Source organism: Xiphias gladius, chromosome 24 (genome assembly GCF_016859285.1).
Source record: "Xiphias gladius isolate SHS-SW01 ecotype Sanya breed wild chromosome 24, ASM1685928v1, whole genome shotgun sequence".
In the NCBI taxonomy this organism is placed as follows: Eukaryota; Metazoa; Chordata; class Actinopteri; order Istiophoriformes; family Xiphiidae; genus Xiphias; species Xiphias gladius.
Genome location: NC_053423.1, coordinates 11,264,725 through 11,271,086, shown reverse-complemented (window position 1 = coordinate 11,271,086; position 6,362 = coordinate 11,264,725). Strand labels below are relative to the sequence as shown.

The 6,362-nt window shown below is 39.0% G+C and overlaps 1 pseudogene; it reads left to right on the top strand.

The window, feature by feature from the left end:
• The first annotated feature begins 3,091 nt into the window (after nucleotides 1-3,091).
• LOC120786411 lies at nucleotides 3,092-6,148 on the top strand (annotated as a pseudogene).
• The last annotated feature ends 214 nt before the right edge of the window (nucleotides 6,149-6,362 follow it).

Below are 6,362 nucleotides of genomic sequence, written 5' to 3'. Positions count from 1 at the left end.
ATGTAAACACAACCCTGAAACGGTAAAGATTACAGTAACACATGGCTCAATGATTCTGTATCCTGTAGTGGCTGCTTTTACTGCAAGTCGATTGATCATTGATCAGTTAACAACCTCTACATGCACACACACGTAGAAACCCTGAACCAGCTGAGGTATGTTTATAGGGTGGTGTTGCTACAGGCTCAGTTCAGATGCTTTGATTTTACTAAGGAAAGATAGAGCTAATGTGGGAGTATTGAATGTTTATCTTTTCTTAGAAAGCGCTAGGTTGGACATGCTGTCAGTGGGGATCTTCAGGATACAATATCTCTATATGAAGAGAAGATCCTATGATTACTGTAGGTTATAATTGCAGATTTATTCACTTAATTGATCAGCTAGCTTCTGAGCAATTATTATTATTATTTTTATATGGTGCCGAATGAAAAATAGATGAGATAGCATGTGGAAATATAAAGGGAAATAGACAGATCACTTACAAATACACAGTCAGACAGATTTATCAGGATAATTATTCCAACTTATAACAATGTCATCAGATGCAAGGATTTACACTATGTTGTTGCTGCTGCTGTCTTGGGCAGGTCTCTCCTGAAAAGGCCAATAGTATTTTCTACAATGACTCCAAAGCATTTCTCAGGAGGTGTATGCTCACCACAGTGACCATGTAAAAGAGCACCATAGAGGCAGTTTTTTAAAGGCAGGGTTTTTTGGCTACCAAAAGACCAGGCACTGCTCTTGCTCTGTCTACAAGCCAGAGAAACATTTTAGCTCCAATAGCTGACAATGACGTTCACTCAACTCCCACCTGCACACGACTTTCTCGTGTCTGTGATAAAAGTAGGCAAACATTTTCTCCCTTGTTTCCTTTCATTTGCATGCATTCATCTCTGGGTGTGACATGTATGTGTCAGGGGTGGTTAATAGCTTTTGTGAGATGGCTGTCATTTGTGTTTGTGCTTACCAGGGTCGGGTGGCTTCTGCATATGGACAAGTGAGCCAGCAGATAAATCACAACTGTGTTTTCCACAAGTGATCCATACGTCCTTTCATTTTTTGAACTGTGTCGCTTTTGTGTCTATTTTTGTGCACAATTGTGTGCAACAACATTATGGTCTTTTATGATATATCATGATATCATAGATGCATACTGTGAAAGGAAACAACTGTCCAGCAGTGGAAGCAACTACAACTGGTTTCTCCCGTTGGGCTCGGGAGGTTAGCCTCATCCATGTCACAGTATTCACATGTGTGTTCAAGTGACAGAAGCCTGCCAGAGAGAGAGATCCAGCCCTTATACTCAATGGAAAGGTGAGATAGGCATTTTTTTGTGCAGTAGTGATAACCCTAAACCCTTGAAAGAATAAGAGTATTGACTGTACTGTTGAAATTGTAAATTTCAGGCATTACAAAGTACTTGTTTTTTCTCTTGTGTTTTTTAAAGGTTATAATTACAGCTGCTCTTGTGCGTGTAACATACAGTAATTCTATCGCATGTGTTTTTTTTAAAAGATTTTTTAGATGCTAAATAATTGTCATAATTGATTGCTTGCTAAGCGCTGTGATGGCTACATTTATGATATCATGCTAAAAGACTGAGGCTAAAGCTAACACGCCCGAGGCAACAAGTTTGAATCCTCACCAGGTGATGACCCATGTAGAAGACGTGGAAATAAATAAACACCATTGTTCTTGTATTGCAGAGAAGAGCCTGTTAGTCCTAGTATTATAAGTATGGAGTAAGGAAAATTATCAGACTCTTATTTTATTCACACAATAAGATCAGGCAAGATTAACATCATTTGGATGCTGAGCTTACAGACCTGAACAAGCAAGAGATTTATACTTTATTGTTCGCATTTTTAAACTGAATGTTCACTTTAGCGTTATAAGTGAAAAGGATTTTAGGGCGAGGACTAACCAATGTGTCTGGAAAACATAAACCTAGAGGTGGACGGGGCCACTAAGTAACCAGTGCTGCCAACTATTTCTGTTTTCAACAGGAAAGTAGCTAAAGCCTGAGGGAAAAGTTGCTCAGTGATGTCACACGCTAATTTGCACATTAGTGACTTTGTTCATATGTATGCAAATTTTTTTAAATGAGAATTTAAAAAAAGAAGTTAAACTGAATGTAACTGAGTCTAACTGGCTTGATCATTAGCGATTACTATTTTTCAAGCTGCATGACAGAATGCTTCTATCATTTATTTATCTATTTATTTAATAATATAAATAATAATCGGTCGAATGAATGTGCTGCTGCACATTCACTCTGGAGAACTACATGTGAGCACATTCACTGAGAAATATTAGCTACTCTCATCAAGAGAAAGGAGTTAATGTCTGGCCAAAAAAAGCTGCTAGATTTTTTGGTAGTTGCTTTTTTGAAAAAAAAAAAAAAAAAAAAAAGTTGCTAAAGATTTCTTAAGAGTCATCAAATCTAATGAGAAAATCACTACGTTGGAAATGCTGAACATCAAACTCTGATACTCCATGTCCAGATTAAGTTTCAACACAGTGGTGAAGTACTATTGATGTTCTGTTGTCCACAGGCTTTTGTAACCTGTAACCCCACAAAATAATGTCTGTGTCTTGGCCTTGGAAGTAAAAAAAGGTTACTGCTGTAGGTAGTAAGCCAGTTTGCCAAACGTGCTAATGGTTGTATTTTACAGATAATCACAGTTGAATCCATTCTTGACACTTTTGGTAACAATGCAAGGCTAACGTGGTACATCTCTGACTGCAGGCCCATGCACACTGCTTCAGTGCGTGGAGAAAGCAAAAGCTTGAAAGGCCTGCTGTGCCTGGTTACAGCTTCAAAACTATGATTGGACCATCAATGTTGGAGTTTAGCAAATGGTCAGTTGAATTAAAGCAGCTCATGATGCAGTTATCGAAGAGATCACATACGTTTGTTTTTCTGGTTCCACAGATGATAACAGCAGCTTCCAATAAAACTTTGCGCTTAGCAAAGTTAGCTGCTCTTGGCCTTATCTGCTCAGTTCTTGCATTCTTTATGTATTTTGAGTCACCATCTCCTGTTTGTCCTACTACGTCTCTATTAGCTGATGAAGAAACTTATGATGGCATGGATCCCATTGAAAAGCCCTTAGTCCTGCTGTGGTTCTGGCCGCTTGGTGTGAAGTGTGATTTCAAAGCTGGCTTTACCTACTCCAACATTGATAGCTGCCTACTGACAGATGACAGATGCATGTACAATGAAGCACAGGGAAGAAGAAGTGGAGAAAGTACTGCACAGCCACACCTCATCTTCTGTCAATCAACAACGAATTGATTCAGCCCATCTGCCTCGCCTGTGACCACAGGTCAAAATACAGGGATTACCACGTAGTTCACGACCTTTATGGTTGGAAAACCACAGTGAGAACATCGTTTGATAGTAGAAGACCAAGATACTGAATACCTCTGGGTTCTAGACTTTTGGGCAGAACACGCAATCTTGGTGTCAATTTGGGCTTTTGGCGTGATTGTTTTTTTGTTTTGTTTTGTTTAACAGGTTTATTTTTTGACATTTTATAAATTACATAATGAATAAATTAATCAATAAAATAATTTACATACTAACCTCAAATAAAAGTAATAATTAATTGCAGTCATTATTTGGATCACTGCAATTAAAGATGTGAAAAAGTCTACATTTGTGAGTACAACTTCTGCATAGTAAAACAAAGTCCAGCTCCAGCTCTAGCTACCATATACTCTGAGCTGCTTACAGAAGAAAGAAAACATCCATCTGACCCCGGTTTAATCTGTCTTCCCTTCACATATTGTCTGTTTGTGCATTGCTGAGATGACCCGGTAGGACCAGGTGGAGACAAAGATGTTTCAGGCTGTTTGACTCATATGTCATGTCAAATATTCATCCATCCTTTGTTCAAGTTTTTCTTCCGTACACAACAGCAGAGCTTAAAGCTTAGTGTTGGAGCTGAAGAAGATGGATGGTGACGCAAATGCACCGGGTTAAAACAGGATTTGTCTGGCTGGGTTAAGGGACTGAGTCTCTGTGAATGGGTTGTTTTTTATGTAATATCTAGACAAATAAATGAGCATAGGTGTCTGATTCTGGGTGATAATGCCAATATCTTTTATGATTTTTATAGGGGCAAAGTGATTATTTTACATTTGTTTCACTTTGTAGGTGTAATTTTAAAATATGGTTATGCCAGTAATTTTGGCAATTTCAATGTTAATTTTATCATTTTTTTATTTTGCAGTTTTTTCCATTTGTACAAATCAACACAGCTGTTAATAAATAAAGACTACAAGGGAGCTTCCAGTGTGCAGTGGCTTACTTTTATCTATTGTCTTCCTTTGTCTTAGCACTTGGTAAAGTTGTAGATGTACTTCAACTCATTTTTTTCCATTGGGATTGTCCATTTGAAAATCAGTTGTTTCAAAGTCAAATCTCAGAGTGTCAAATGCTTGACTGCCCAGTCTGACAGGGTACTGGTTAGGCTAACGAGTAGGTGGGGCATTAGTCAAATGTCACATCCGAAGGGGTTAACCTACCGAGGATGGGAAAAAAGCCAGCAAGTTTTCATGAGCTGAGTTTCACTAGTCTGACCTCCCAGTTTCAATCTGGATCCCACAGAATATCTACACACTCATCTTCCAAGCAAAAACAGCATTTCCAGCTCCAAGGTACAAGCAAGTAATCGACCATACTTTCCACCTGCTTTACTCTTTGCTGCTTTGAAAATGATCATTGCCACCACTTTTTAGTGGAAGAACATTGTCTAGTGCAGAAACTATGCTCATTTGGACCCAAACAAACATTGCTTGACCAACCATTGGTTTTTCATGCTACATCTGGTAATACTTTTTTAGATTTTTGTAGACAAATTTGAGATTATGAATTCCTAAATGACTTACCCCTGTTGCTTTTGATTTAACATTTAGTTTAGACTCTTAAACTTAGTTTGATAACTTCCATGGAATTTTTAAATTTACATGTTGCCAATAATTTGATGTGGAAATGTGTTGCCAATGATTATGATAAGGGGTTCCTCATTCCTTGCAGTTTTAATATGGCTGGTGCTCCCATTTTTTCTGTTTTACGAGCCATTCTGACACTGACTCTTGTGCTGGCTGGAATCATAGTCTTGTTTTTAATGTACTATAAGTCATTTCCATCTCCAAAATGTCAGCCTCCCCCAGCTCCTTCAAAGTGGCTGACAAAGCAGGCTAATTTTCACAGCATATCAGTAGTTACACAACAGACCGACAAGCCTGTCATGCTGCTGTGGTTCTGGCCTGAAAACAAAAGGTTTGATTTTCAAGACTGTAAGAAGCTTTTCAATATCGACAGCTGCAACCCCACAGATGATAAGTCTTTATACTCCAGAGCTCAAGCAGTTTTGATATTTCACAGAGCCCTCCAAGATGACCTTTCCAAACTTTCCGTCCTCACCGAGACCGAGATTTCAAAGGTGGATCTGGTTTAACACAGACTCACCCACTAACACACGCAGGATAGCAGGCATTCAAGGCCTTTTTAATTTAACCTTGAGCTACAGGAAGGATGCAGATATCCACGTTCGATGGCAACTGACTGTCAGGAAGAACACAGAGGAAGATTATGTGCTACCAAAGAAAGAATGATTTATTTGTTGGATTGTGAGTAACAGTGACCTCACCACAAAATCAGGGGAGAGACACAGCTACTACAGACAGCTTGTAAAACACATGAACTCCTCTGCTGAGACCTTGATGGGTGAAAACTAATTCCGGACTATTAGCAGCTGCAAATCTTCCTTTCCTTTGAGAATTAAATTGACAGAGATTACATTACAGAAACGTTCAATGGTCCTCTGGCAGCTGGCACTGTGCCAATAGTTTTGGGCCCACCGGGAAAGAACTATGAGGATTTCGCCCCAGGTACTTCCTTCATACATGTAAAGGACTTTCCTGACGCCATGACACTGGCTAAGATCCTCTCTGGCTGGATGAGGATAATGAGGCTTATATAAAATACTTTAATTGGCGGCGATTCTATACTGCCAGACATCATCTCACGGAGGAGAATCATGAGTTTGCACATGCTATCTGTCGGGCCTGCCTCTATGTAGGCATGAACAAGGAGCACAGAGTTGTATCTGATCTCTACAAGTGGTTCTTACTGTGATACTTTGATATGTATACTTTACCTCAGTGATGATCATGCTACAGCGAAGTACTCACAATTTTATTGTCTGTAGAAAATAATGCAACTTTTGTGTCAGCGCAGATGAAATGATATTTTTGGTATTAACATTATGGGGAGATATATTGTCATTGCCCTGTAAAACCCACGTATCTTGAAACCTTTTCACGAGCAATGAAGTACAGTCCTGTTTTTA